This window comes from Natator depressus, chromosome 23, assembly GCF_965152275.1.
Source record: "Natator depressus isolate rNatDep1 chromosome 23, rNatDep2.hap1, whole genome shotgun sequence".
NCBI classification, from domain to species: Eukaryota; Metazoa; Chordata; order Testudines; family Cheloniidae; genus Natator; species Natator depressus.
This window is the reverse complement of record NC_134256.1, coordinates 22,746,941-22,760,955: the sequence shown is the minus strand read 5'-3', so window position 1 is coordinate 22,760,955 and position 14,015 is coordinate 22,746,941. Positions and strand designations below refer to the sequence as shown.

General features: G+C 49.2%; 1 protein-coding gene across 10 annotated transcripts in view; it reads left to right on the top strand.

Annotated features, from left to right (window-relative positions):
- Positions 1 to 2,684: 2,684 nt before the first annotated feature.
- WNK3 (WNK lysine deficient protein kinase 3) overlaps positions 2,685 to 14,015 on the top strand; it is a 58,274-nt gene continuing 46,943 nt past the window's right edge. For 5 of the 10 annotated variants that reach the window (XM_074937668.1, XM_074937670.1, XM_074937667.1 and 2 more), the window contains exon 1: positions 4,206 to 4,336. The gene's annotated coding sequence lies outside the window, so the exon portion shown is untranslated. The other 5 variants (XM_074937662.1, XM_074937666.1, XM_074937661.1 and 2 more) reach the window with 5 other exon arrangements.

The window sequence follows — 14,015 nt, the reverse complement described above, 5'->3', positions numbered from 1 at the left end:
GGAGGCAGGGGATACCCACATACACACACCTCCCTCTTGGCCTCTGGCTGGAACTGGAAATTTGTCCTAGACACCCCTCCCATTTGGCCCAATGACAGGGGGTGGCCAGACCAAATTTGAGTGGTGCTGCAACCCCATGCACGTGCTTTAACTCCCTCCCCCCACACACAGCTTTTCAGTCTTTCCAGTGGGCACCCCCAACCCCTGGGGCAAAGTGGAGCCAGGGAGTACCAGAAGGGTCTGAACTTTTGGTGCTTCCTGGGGCAGCAGAGATGCAAGGGAGGAGGAGGGGATCTGGAGCTCCCAAACCTGCCTGGCCCCTGGTGGGGTGGTGATCGCTTGTCTGGGAGAGAGGTTGGAGCTGGGTGTGGGGGCAGCAGAGTAGAGGGGGAGTGTGTTGTGCAGGGAAGTGAGAGAAATTTGGGCTTCTGGTACATCATGTTTGTTGGAGCTCTGCCCTGTCATTTCACCCCAGTTACAGACATTCTGGGGCAGCCCCTGAGCCCAGGACCCCAGTACGATTGCTCCCCCCCCCCGCCCGCCCCCATCAGCCCTGCCTCTGGGCCTCTCTCCTTAGGAAAAGTCAGGTAGCACCGCTCCACCTGTCTGGGTCAGACCCTGAAGCCTGGACTGGACTCAGCGTGGCTGATGGGAAGAGCCAGTCTTTCATCAGGGAAGCGGAGTGGGAACTTTGTGACATACACTGGAACTCGGAACCAGAGAGATCCGAGCTGGACTAATGGGACAGTTGCTTCAGGCCGTACAGATGCTGTCTGCTGCTTGGGAACACATGGGGAGAAAACACGCAGCCAGCTCTTGGGAAAAGCTTAGGGACCCTGTAAAAGCCGGGGCGCCCTTGACCTCGGCCGCTGGGGCAGAGAATGGAGCCAACTTGAGAGACGTGGGCCCAATGTGCAGAACTGGTGGAAAGACTGGCCTCGAAGTGTCCTTATCAAGGATTCGCTGCCAAACTGGGAGGGCGTCTCTAGTGGGGTCCTGCAGGGGTCTGTCCTGGTCCTGGCCCTGTTCAACACTGTCATGAATGACTTGGAGAAGGGAGTGGAGACTGGGCTTGTAAAATGTGCAGGTGACACCAGGCTGGGGTATTTTGCCAGTGCTCTGGAGGACAGGATTCGAATTCAAGACGACCTCACCTTTGTCTGAGCTCCGCAAGGGGAGAGTCGGTGAAGAGAAGTGCAAAGAACTTCACTTAGGACGGAAAACTCACATGCACAAGTACAAAATGTGAAGTACCTGGCTAGGTTAGAAACTGGGCATGTTTAGTTTGGAAAGCAGAAGACTGGGGTGGGGGAGCCCTGATAACAGGGTTTAGATCTGTGAAGGGCTGTTTGGGATAGGCCTTGTCTCCTTGTCTGCTGACGGCAGAAGTAAGGGGCCTTATCTGGAGCAAGGGAGATTGGGGCTAGAGATCAGGAAAAACTTTCTAACTTAAATGGGAGCTAAGTGGTGGAAATGGTTCCCAAGGCAGGTTGTGGAATCCCCATCATTGGGCAAAGCCCTGGCAGGGATGGTCTAGGTCAGGGGTTCTCAAACTGAGGGTTGGGACCGTGCAGGGGGTCATGAGGTTATTACATCGGGGGTCGCGACCTGTCAGCCTCCACCCCAAACCCCGCTTTGCCTCCAGCATTTATAGTGGTGTTAAATATATTAAAAAGTGTTTTTAATTTATAAGGGGGGGGTCGCACTTTGGGGCTTGCTATGTGAAAGGGATCACCAGTACATAAGTTTGAGAACCACTGGTCTAGGTTTACTTCGTCCTCTGTCAGCACCAGAGGGCTTGGTTGGGCTCTCAAGATCCATCTTGGACAGGGAGCAAGTTGGCCATGCCGGTAGGTTGACTGCTTCTGGAAGCCATGTTGGTTGGCAGCCATGTTGGGTGAGGAGTGAATTGGCCATGCCTATGGGTTGGCCACTCAGGCCATGTTGGTTGTCAACCATGCTGGGTGGGGAGTGAATTTGCCATGGTGGGTGATGAACAAATTGGCCGTGCCAGTAGATTGGGTTGGTTGAACGAAGCATGTTTTGGGCAGGGAATGAATGGGCTATGTTGACTGGGGAGCAAATTGGCCATGCCAGCGAGTTGGCTGCTCAGGGCAGCCATGTCAGTTGGCAGCCATGTTGGGTGGGGAGTGAATTGGCCATACCCGCTGTGTGTGGCTGTGTTGATTGGCAACCATGTTGGGCGGGGAACCGGGTTGGCAGCGATGCTGGCTCTGGAGCAAATTTGGCCATGTTGGCGGGTTGGCTGCTGTTGGTGGCCACGCTGTTGGCAGCCATGTTGGGTGGGGAGCGAACTGGCTCTGCCTGGCAACCATCTTGGGCTGCCCCCTTGGCGTGAGTTGGCTTTTTGTGCCCCTCCCGCCTCACGGTGTCTCTGCGTGGAAAGGGGGGAGAGCGGCAGATGCAGTAACAGGCCCTGGGGTGTGTGTGGGGGCCCTGGTGGTGTAAGGGGGCCCCTCCCGGGGGGAGCCCCCTACTTCACAGGGCTGGCAAAATGGCTGCCGGGAGAGAGTCCCTGAGCCCCCCCCGCAGAGTCCATGGAAGACTACAACTCCCAGGAGGCTTTGCGCTCAGACAGGGCGGGGAGGGGGCCGCGGCCGGGCCAATGAGTCTCGAGCTCGCAACAGCGCGGGGAGCACGCGCCCGCTCCCCCCTCCCCCGCCCAGGGGCGCCTCGTGCTGGAGACGGTGCGTCTCGCGCCTGCCCCCTCTCCCCCGCCCCGCCCCTCCCCCGCCCGTGGGGGGGGGGATGGGGGAGTGGGTGACAGTGGAGGCAGGGGGTACAGGGGAAGGTGGGTACATGGTGGGGAAGGGGTAAACGGGGTGAGGTGCAGAAGGGAATGGGGGGGGAATAAGGCCTATGGAGGAGGGTGCGGGGGGGGACATGGAGGATTTAGGGTGAATGAGGAAGGGGAATGGGGTACACGGGGGAGGAAGAGAGTGGAATAAAGGGAGGGAATGGGGTAAATGGAGGGAGGGGGTACTTGGGATGGGGCAGGCCCAGGGAGGGAATTGGGGTGCAGGGAGGGGGTGGGGAAGGAAGAAGGGGGGGCACATGTGTCTGGGGAGGATTGGGTGGAGGGTCAGAAGCTGGGGCCCCTCATTTGGTGGGGGTGAATGAAGAGACCCGCCCCCCCCAGCTCCACGTATGCAGGAACCAATACGATGGGTCCGTGCGGTCTTTGGGGACCGTGGGTCCGTGGTGGTGGGGTGTAGGTTGTGGGAACAACAGGAGCGAGGCACAGTGGCCGATGGGCAGAACAATAGGGAGACCCTGGGAATTCAGAGCTGTTGGGGTGGGGCTGGGAGCCAGGACTCCTGGGTTCCATCCTCTGCTCTGGGAGGGGAGTGGGGTCTAGTGGTTGGAGCAGCGGGGGCTGGGAGCCAGGACTCCTGGGTTCCATCCTCCGCTCTGGGAGGGGAGTGGGGTCTAGTGGTTGGAGCAGCGGGGGCTGGGAGCCAGGACTCCTGGGTTCCATCCTCCGCTCTGGGAGGGGAGTGGGGTCTAGTGCTTAGAGTGTGTGTGTGCGGGGAGGTCTGGGAGCCAGGATGCCTGGGTTCTTTTTCCCACATCTGGAAGGGGATGGCACACCGTACATCTTTTTGTTACAGGTGTGCACAGGGCCTTGCACAACTCTTAGACGCTACCTCAGTACCAGTATCAGGCATGTAGGGGAGATGTGCATTGAATCAGGTTGTGTGTGTGTGAGCCAACGGGGTGTTGTGTGCGTGGCTAACAAGGGTCTGGGAATCTTCTGTGCGTGTGTGAGTGCGCGCCTCTCACACTTTGGCACCTTGCCATGCCAATAAAGCATTAGTGGGCTGAGTTAAATGTGGCCGGGGAAAAGTGGATATTGACAGATTCTCTCTTAACTTTGCAGGGGTTTGACACCTCTGAGGTATCACAGCTGAATTCTCCCCGAGGGGGGATGGGGAGGGGAAGGAGACATCCGGGTAATCTGCCTTTATCTCACCCCCTCCCCATCTCCATCCTTCTCCCCCTTGGCTGGGGCAGATGGTCCACCCCACCTACAAACTCCTTCCTCTGTGGCAGAGACTCTGCTGGCAATCGCACAGCCCAGACAGCGGTGGAGGAGAAAGAATTGCTTCTTCACCTGCTCGGCAGACTGTTTTTGCTGTCCCCCGGAAGTTCTTCCTCAAGAGGAAGAGTGTGTCTGGGTGGGTGGGTGGGGGGGTCTTCTCCCCAGATGCACTGCCCCTCCTTTGGCTGCCTTGTTGGGGGGAGCCCGGGCACAGAGATGGAGGGATGGAGCAATCCACCCCCTTAAGGATTTAATTGAAGTCCTGCAATCTTGGTAGGGGGGGAAGGGGGTTTCGTGAGGGAAAGGGGAGGAGGGGAGGGTGTGTGTAGTCTGGGGGGTGCATTGTGCATGGGACTCCATGCTGTCTGCAATGCTTCTCTTTCTGCCGAACATGGTTAGAAATTGGGGCCAAATGGATACAGCCAGGGATTTGGGGTGGGGGTGGCGGCATTTGTGAGCGGGGGTGGGTGGGATGTGTTTGCAGGATGATTCATTAGTGTGCATATAGTGTGAGTGTGTGCGTGCTATTGGTGAAGGAGGCTTATTTAGCGTGTGTTGGGGAAACAGGTGTATTTATTGATGGTGTATGTAGGTGTGTTATTTGCCGGGAGATGTCTGTGGAAATCTGGTGTTACTCTTACGGTCGTGGGGAGGAAAAGACTTTTTGCTTCGGTTTTCTAACCCCTGCCTCTAAACGTTGCCACAGAGTCACTGGATGGAGAATTAACTCCCCCTGACCTCATTTTTTTTTTAATGTGGATTCTGTCGTTTGCTGGCTGTACCCCATTGCGCCTCAGTCTGCAGCTGTTTGTGAGACCTTTTGTGTGTGGCTTGGTAGCTTTCTTCCTCCACCTCTTTGGAATTATTTTTTTAAAATTTTTTATAGCAACCTGGATTCATCTGATCTGGGGAGGTGGGGTTTTCCTGTTTAAAAACAATTTCCTTTCGCTCGGGTTTGTCATTCACGTAGATTTATTTTGGGGGTGGAGGAAGTGGATTGCAATTCCCTGCTCAGCTGATCTGTGAAACAAAATACCAGTTTATGAATGGCTGGTTAGAACCGTTCTTTGTAACTGTACCTTCCTCTTGTAATTTATACCGTGCTCCCAAGCCAGGGTTTGTGTAGGGGATCCCTGCTAGATTTCTAGGGGACAGGGATTTGTGGGAACGAGGCTTGCTTTACAATTAAGCTGTGTCGTAACGCAGAAAAGAAATTGAGCTGTCTATTCCTTGCTTCTGCATAAAAGATTTAAAGTGCCAGGCGTTCTGCTTTATTCACACAGTGATATTTGTCTTACATGATTGCTTTTGAGTTGTTCTTTTTTTATTTTATTTTTTGATCCCTTAAGTTGTGCAAGTCATGTCCTGTTTTTTCTTTTAAAAAAAAAGCTTGCTTCACTGATTGAGTCCATCATTGTGGTCCCCCGTTTTGTTTCTTGTTGCCAGTGGTGAGGTCAGGACAACACAGATGTCAGTATCTGGGTCACGTTAGTGAAGACGAAATCTCCCACGGCTTGGAATTTCGGTTGCTTGGTAGCCGCTGGCCTTGGAAAGACGCAGCGGGAAGCCAGGAAGGTATAGTGGCTTTTGCAGTGCCGCGGAGAGTCTGGGTAAACTGGCTTTGCCAGTAGGGGTGACAGCCACATATCAGATGACCAAGATGGCAAGAATTTGAATACAGGAATACAAATATGTTAGTGCAAAGAAATAAATTAATATTGAGCTGGATGCTTTGGGGGATTTGTGTGCGTCACAACTGCATAAGTGTTATACGAGTACAGGGAAGCCGTTAAACTGGTATAGAGATGCCTTATACTGGTCCCTTCCCGTCCGGGAGTAGTTCTAGCCGTATAAAGCCTATTTGTACTGATATAACTGTGCCCACCATAGAGGAGTAGTTAACTGTAGTTAAACCAGTACAACTGTTGTGTGTAGACAAGCCTGTCGTTATTTATTAGGTGTATTACGGTAATACCTGAGGGCCCCTGTCCTCCATTGTGCTGGTTGCTGTATGTTATTCGGTGTATTATGGTATCAGCTCAGAACCCCAGGCCTGGACCAGGACCCTATGATGCTAAGTTCTGTGCGTTATATATTAGATGTATTATGGTATCAGCTCAGCGTCTCGGTCCTGCACCAGGATCCCATTGCGCTGGGTGCTGTACATTGTATATTAGGTGTATTGCAGTAGAGCCTGAGAGCCCAAGTCCTGGATGAGGACTCCTTTTTGTTGGTCCCTGTACATAATATATTAGGTGTATTATGGTAGCACATCAGGGTCCCAGTGATGGGTAGTGTGTGCTATATATTAGGTGTATTACAGTAGCAACTGAGCGCCCCAGTCCTGGACCAGGACCCCGTTGTGTTGGGTGCTGTACGTTATGTAGTAGGTATATTACGGTAGTAGCTCAGAGCCCCAGTCCTGGACCAGGACCCCATTGTGCTAGGTACTGTAAGCTATATATTAGGTGTACTATGGTAGGGCCTGAGAGCCCAAATTCTGGACCAGGACTCTATTGTGCTGAATTTAATATATTAGATGTATTATGGTAGCACCTGTACATTATATATTAGATGTATTACAGTAGCAGCTCAGCACCCCAGGGATTGACCAGGACCCCATTGTGCTGGGTGCTGTATGTTTTATATTAGGTGCCTTCCGGTAGCAGCTCACAATCCCAGGCAGGGACCCGGGACCATTGTGTCTAATAGTTATACCAGTACAAAAACCTGCAGGTGGCTCTGGCTTTACTGGCTCGCCTCGAGTTAGATGGGAAGGCTGTGGGGAGCAGGGAATTGGACCGGATGTTCGGTATTTGACGCGCCAGACCGGCGATCTGATGCCTGGAGCAACCATCTTCTTTCCTTGTATTCCTGTCATTAGCGGTCGGTTCCCATGGGGATCGGGTAAAGGACAGGGGGAACGGGGTGAAAATGTCTTGCGCTATACAGGAAGTCAGACTCACGAGAGGATCAATGGGCTCTTCTGGAGCTCTGCTCTGCCAAACAATGGTGAGCGATATGTTGCTCGAGACATCGCTAGACTTCAGAGTGAAAGCAGAAGTTATTTGCATTGTATGTAGCTGGCTGTTTCAGTGCTCTGTTAATCACAAGCTCAGACATCTCGAAAAGGAGGAGGGAAAATTGCTAGTCAGCCTTTTTTGTTTTTCTGTGTGCATGCTTTTGACTGTCCAGAGAACAGCCCTTGTAAACAGCAGGAGGTTTGCCTGGGGAGGACCGCTGGGTAAGTTCCCTTGGAAAGGGGTGGCAAGGTGAGGTTTCCAATTTGTTGGTAGCGTTAGTGGTAATTATACGATTTGACTAAGTACTTTGTGAACTTTTTTATATTTGGCGGGGGTCATGGCAGGTTTTCTAAAGAAGGAGAAAAAACCTTTGCAGAAAATTGATACAATCTTTTAATGAAAGAAGGGAATGTTCAGACTTTGGGTGGGGTTTAGTAGTGCTGTGGGGAGTTGGGACCCCTGGGCTTTACTCCTGACTCTGGGAGGGGAGTGGGGCCAGTGGGTTGGAGGTGCGGGTCTGTGAGCCGTGACACCTGAGTTCCATCCCTAACTCTGGGGTGGGTATCTAGTCAATTAGAGCAGGGGACCTGGCCTCCTGGGTTCTATCCCTGGCTCTGCGAAGGAAGTGGGGTCTAGTGGTTAGAGCGGCAAGGTAGAGGCTGGGAGTTAGGACTCCTGGTTTCTATCCCTGGCTCTGGGATGGGTGTGCATTCTAATGGGTTAGAGCACAGGGGTGGGGGGAGGTGGGAGCCAGGACTCCTCGGTTCTGTCCCTAACTTGGAGGTGGGGGTAGTGTTTGTGTTTGTACAGCGCTCAGCAAAATGGGGGTCTCAATTCATGCTTAGTGCACCTGGGCAGTACCCCATATAAATGCATAATAATAATTGTACGAACTTTAGGTCAGTAGCATTGGGAGCCAGGACGCCTGGGTTCTCTTTCTGCCACTGATGAGCTCTGTTATTTTGGCCAAATCACTTAATCTCTCTGTGCTTGATTTCCCCTCCCCTGTAAACTGGGACTGAATACAACTTTCTGAATATCTAAGGTCTTGTTTACACATGCAAGTTAACCTGCTTTAACTATACCTAAGTACACTGGGAGGGTTAAAGCGGTGCACCACCCTTGGTTGCAGTTATATCAGCACAGCTTCTTCCTATACGAGAAATGGAATGAGGGAGGCAAGTGTAAGGTGTCTTTATGCAGGTATACGCACCCACACCTGACCTCCTGTATAACCCAGGTCAGAGAACTCCCTTAAATGAATTCCTGGCTGAACAAGAGCAGATCTTTGAGAAAAGCATCCCATCTTGATTTAAAAATTTTTAGTGATGAAGACTCAACTATGCCCCTTGTTAAATCGGTCTAATGGTTAATTCCTCAAATTGTTCAAAATTAGCAGCTTGTTCCCAGTCTGAACTTGTCTAGCTTCAGCTCCCAACCCGTGTACAAAAAGTACACGTAGACCCCACTTTTCCTGTGTGGAGAAATGTCCCCCCAAGTACTGGTGAACGTTGCTGTTCATATTTGAGAAACATGCCCACAGGATGCATTTCTGTCTTACAAAAAGCACCTCATTTTGAGGAGCAGTGTTAAAACAAATGCGTGCCGATGTGTCTCTGACTTTATCCAGGCTGAAATGTTTGCTTAAAGTGAAAGAAAATGGCTTAGTCTGTGAGAACCTTTTGACTTTGCCAGAAATGACAGCTCATAGTCCAAACCCTGTTGTGCTGATGTATTCTGTGGCGTTTGATTGTTCAGCCATGGAAAGGATTCAAGGATCTGGGGCTAGCTCTTTAACACAAAGTCATATCAGTCGCCACTTTCATTTGCAGTGTGAATTCTTGAATTCGTCACTGTTTTGCGTCTGAATGGTGACCTCTTTGTAAATTTGTAGACTGCTCGGTTCCAAGGCCGGTAGTTGTGATTATCTCGTGTCACCTGTATAACACAGGCCATAGAACTTCCCCATAATAATTCCTTTTGAACTAGAGCATGTCTTAAAAAAAAAAAAATCCAATCAGTCATCTTAGCTTGAGATCAGAGGCTCGGGATACTCAGAGCATGGGGTTACATCTCTGACCATCTTGGCTGATAGCCATTGATGGACCAATCCTGCCTGAACTTTAGCTAGTTCTTTTTTCAACCCCATCTTTTATTGTTGGCCTTGGCAGATAACACATTTTCCCTGTCGTCTGTTCCATTTTGCCATGGTGGTTGATAATAACAATGTGTTGCATTTCTGTAGCTCTTTCACTCTTCAAAGCACTAAGCAGAATAATTAGAATTTCTTCCCTGCAAATGTTTAGAGCGTTTCTGTGGTGTTCTTTCCCGCCCCCACTGATTTGTTCCTGTGCCTAGTGTTTGACAGAATGGCTTTCATTTACTTTGGTTTTCCATTCAGTACATTTCAGATGTTCCTGTCAGGATGGTCTTGTGAGGTGCTGAGCCTTTCCTGTGTGTGTTTGTGTGTGTGTATGTATGTGAGAGAGAGAGAGAGAGAGAGAGAATGCAGTGTTCTACTTGAGTATATCTTGGTAATCTGTTCCAATGGTGAAGTCCCCTCGCTGTTAAAAATGTACACTTCTCTCAGTCTGAATTTGTCTAGCTTCAACTTCCAGCCATTGGATTGTGTTAGACCTTTGAGTGCTAGATTGAAGAGCCGCTTATTAAGTATTTGTTCCCTGTGGAGGTACTTGGACTGCAATCGGGTCTACTTTTAACCTTCTCTTGGTTAAACTTAATAGATTCCATTCCCGGAGTCTTGAATCATCTTCATGACTCTTCTCTGAACCCTCCCCAATTTGCCAACATCCTCCTTGAACCACGGACACCAGAACTGGATGCAGGATTCGCACCAGGGCCAAATCCAGAGGTCATAGAACCTCCCTGTTCCTACTCAAGATTCCCCGGTTTATACATCCCGGGATCGCTTTTGCCTTTCCGGCCCCAGTGTCACGCTGGGAGCTCATGTTCCGCTAATTCTCCACCATGACCCCCAAATCTTTTTCAGAGTCACGGTTTCCCCGGGGAGAGTCCCCCATCCCATCAATACGGCCTACAATCTTTGTTCCCAGATGGGAGTCTATATCTCGTTTGACTACGGCGCAAAGTGACTGCGGCACCATCCTGTACTCCTGGGTTCTATCACTGGCCTATTGGGTGTAGCAGTCTCCGATCATGTCCCCTACCCAACAGATCACACTGCTTTTCTCAGAGCACAAGAACCCTACTCTAATCTGGATGAGTTGCTATGGCCTATGCTATATGTAATCTTGGAAGGCTTAGATTTTTATCAGTAAGTGTTTGCAGACGTCGATTTCACTGTCCACAGGCACACCCAGGAAGATAATAATTGAGATGTACCGATAGGCAAAGTAAGACAAATGCTGCTTGAGAACTTTGATTTAAGGATACTTACTTTATGTATTTTGATAGGTGTTGTTGACAGTTTGCATTCTAATGGCTATCAAGTGTTGACTTTTTGAATCTCAACATCTATCGTCATTATATAATTATTGTCTGGCCCCTCCCCCATTAATTTTCAGCAACTGTGAAAATTTAAATTGATAAATATAGGGAAAAATGCTTCAAATCCATAAATTTACACAACTTTGCAAATTTAAATGGATGAAAATAGGAAAAAAATGCTTAAAATGAACACAGATGATATCCGTCAAAATTAAAAAAAAAAAAAAAGTGAATTCTGTCAGGTTTAGTTATAGGAGAGGTCGGAGTAGATGATCATAGCAGTGCATTGTGGTCTTAAAATCTATGAATCCTGTATTTTTGTTGTCTTGTCCCTCCCCCACCTTCCCCCATCATTAGCAGATCTTGGATCTTTCTAGCCAGATGAAGTTGGTTGGTGTGCTTTCTGGATCCCTTGTCTCTCTGTGTTGTGGTATATCTTCTCCTCCCTCAGGGAGGTGGTCTCCTGGGTTTATTTCTTTTGGGTCACTGCTCTGTGTATGAGGGTTGAGCTAAGAGAGGAAAGATGAGCTTGTGACGTTTAAGGTTCACCTTCTTAACAGGGAGGGGAATTCATGCCTGGAACACCTTACTGAAGACTGTGCTGGATTCTCCATCACTGGCCATTTTTGAATGAAGATGGGGTGTTTTTTTCTTCAAAGATCTGCTCTGGTTCAACCAGGAGTGAATTCTGGGCTCCCGGCGGGCCGAGTAGAGGATCCCGGTGGTCGTGTCTGGCTTTATAATCTATGACTCTGTGAACAGTTATACTGTACATGGCCAGTGAGGCCAGGGTCCTGGGTTAGAAGCCGTACAAATGTGCTCTGCTCTGAAGAGTTTATAATCTTCTTACGCGTTGGTCCAGTTCCTGGCCAAATGAGACCCTGATCTCAGCTGGACTACTTTAATGTGAATAATAAAATACAGCTGAGCTGAAAACCACCGGGCTGGGATTTTTTTGTCATTGCCACTGGTGGAATGGGGTGGGCCTTTGAAGTCAAGTCCTTTTGTGGAATTTGTGCTCTTCTGGTTCGTTACATGGTGCTGTAGTTCCCCGTTGGACGTATTTCCTTGTTTTCAGTTTGTTGTCGTGTGGGCAAATCCATTGAAGTAGAAAAAGTCCCCTGTGAGATACCAGAGCTTTTGTCTTTAGTGTGGGCAAGGGAATCTGTCCTGGGTCTGGTTCTGTTCAATATCTTCATGTATGATTTGGATAACGGCGTAGAGAGTACACTGGTAAAGTCTGTGGACGATACCAAGCTGGGAGGGGTTGCAAGTGCTTTGGAGGACAGGATTAGAATTCAAAATGATCTGGACAAACTGGAGAAATGGTCGGAAGTAAATAGGATGAAATGCAATAAGGACAAATTCAAAGTACTCCACTTAGGAAGGAACAAGCAGTTGCGCACACACAAAATGGGAAATGACTGCCTAGGAAGGAGTACTGCGGAAAAGGATCTGAGGGTCATAGTGGACCACAAACTAAATATAGGTCAGCAATATAGTACTGTTGCAAAAAAACCCCCAAAAAGCAAACCTCATTCTGGGTTGTTTTAGCAAGAGTGTTGTAAGCAAAACATGAGATGTAATTCTTCCGCTCTACTCAGCACTGATGAGACCTCAACTGCAGTACTATGTCCAGTTGTGGGCACCACAGTTTGGGAAAGATGTGGACACACTGGAGACAGTCCAGAGGAGAGCAACACAAATGATGAAAGGTCTAGAAAACATGATCTCCGACTGGTAAGATTTAAAAAAAAAAGAAAAGGGCGGAGGTTGTTTAATCTGGAGAAGAGAAGGCTGAGGCGGGACATGTTGACAAGTTTTTAAATACAGAAAAGGTGGTTTTAAAGAGGAGGGTGATAAATTGTTCTCCTTATCCGCTGAGGACAGGACGAGAAGCAATGCGCTTAAATAGCAGCAAGGGCGGTTTAGGTTAGACATTAAGAAAAACTTCCAAACTGTCAGGGTAACTAAGCACGGGAACAAATTCCTTACTACGGAGGTTGTGGAATCTCCATCACTGGAGGTTGTTAAGAGCAGGTTAGACAAAGCCCTGTCGGGGATGGTCTAGATAATATTTAATCCTACCTCAGTGCAGGGGACTGGACTAGGTGACCTCTCGAGGTCCCTGCCAGGCCTGCACATCCATGATTTCTAAGGGACAGCCATGTTTAAATAAAAGCCAGCTGCTCGTGGGCACCCTGAAGTTCCCCTGAGTTCTAACATGACGCATTTTCCCAGCGGAGAAGAGGCCTGAGGCAGAGGGGGTTGGGGGCAGTTGCAGAATGTAAAGAAATAGAAGATGGCAAAAAACCTACTTCGGTCCCTTAGTCCGTCTTACCGCCTGCAAATGGTGCTTTTGTGTCCTCTGTGGAAATGGGGAACTCTTGGTCACCGTCCTCTTATTCGACATATTTGAAGATCCTTATTATCCCTCCTCTCCTCTCCGTTTCACTTCTCTAGGCTAAGCATGCCCATTCTCTCAATCTTGCCTCATGTTTTCTAAGCCACCGATCATTTTTGTTGCTTGCCTCTGGACTCTCCAGTTCGTTCACATATCTCTTAAGGTGCAGTGCCCCAAACTGGTCACCGTACTCCAGCTGAGGCCTGAGTAGTGCCGGGTAGAGGGGGACAATTACTTCCCGTGTCTTCCGTATGACTTTCCTGTTCATACATCCCAGAATGACGTTTGTCTTGTTTGCATCACACTGTTGACACATGTTCAATTTATGACCCAGTAAAACCCCTGGGTCCTTTTCTGCAGTACTGCTGTCTGACCGTGGTGGATTTAATTTTTTCCTTCCAGAGTGTAGTACTTTGCGCTTCTCTTTACAGAAATTCCACCTTATTGAATTCAGACTGGTTCTCAGTTTAGGTTGTAAGCTCTTTAGGATGGGGGCTGGCTATTACCACATGAATTTTTTACCAGGGAGGGTAATTAACCACTGGGACAGTTTCCCAAGGGTCATGGTGGCAATATTAAAATCAAGATTGGGGTGTTTTTCTGAAAGATCTACTGTAGTTCAAGCACAAATTAGTCTAGGGAAGTTCAGGGGCCTGTGTTGTACAGGAGATCAGACTGGACGGTGATAGTTTTTCCTTCTGGCCTTCTCGTCTGTGAATAAGAAGGGGCATGATAAAAAGAAACTGAAATAATGACTGGGATATGTAAGGTAGGCATAGAACTCCTGCTCTCCCTTTGTCCTAACACCAGAAGAGACACTAACGGTGGCTAAAAGACTTCTTCCACGCAGCAAATGATTGTGGAACTCCTTGCCGTAGGAAAGTGATGAGGCTGAGAATTTAACCAGGTTCAGAAAAGAGACTGGACACTTATATGGCTATCAGGACTATTTAAAGTCGTTAGAAGGCGTAGTAACGAATTCTGGAAGGGATATTAAGCTGACTTTTGTGGTATGGCAATATGAGTAAGTATGCAGCAACCCATGTCGGGCCCTGTT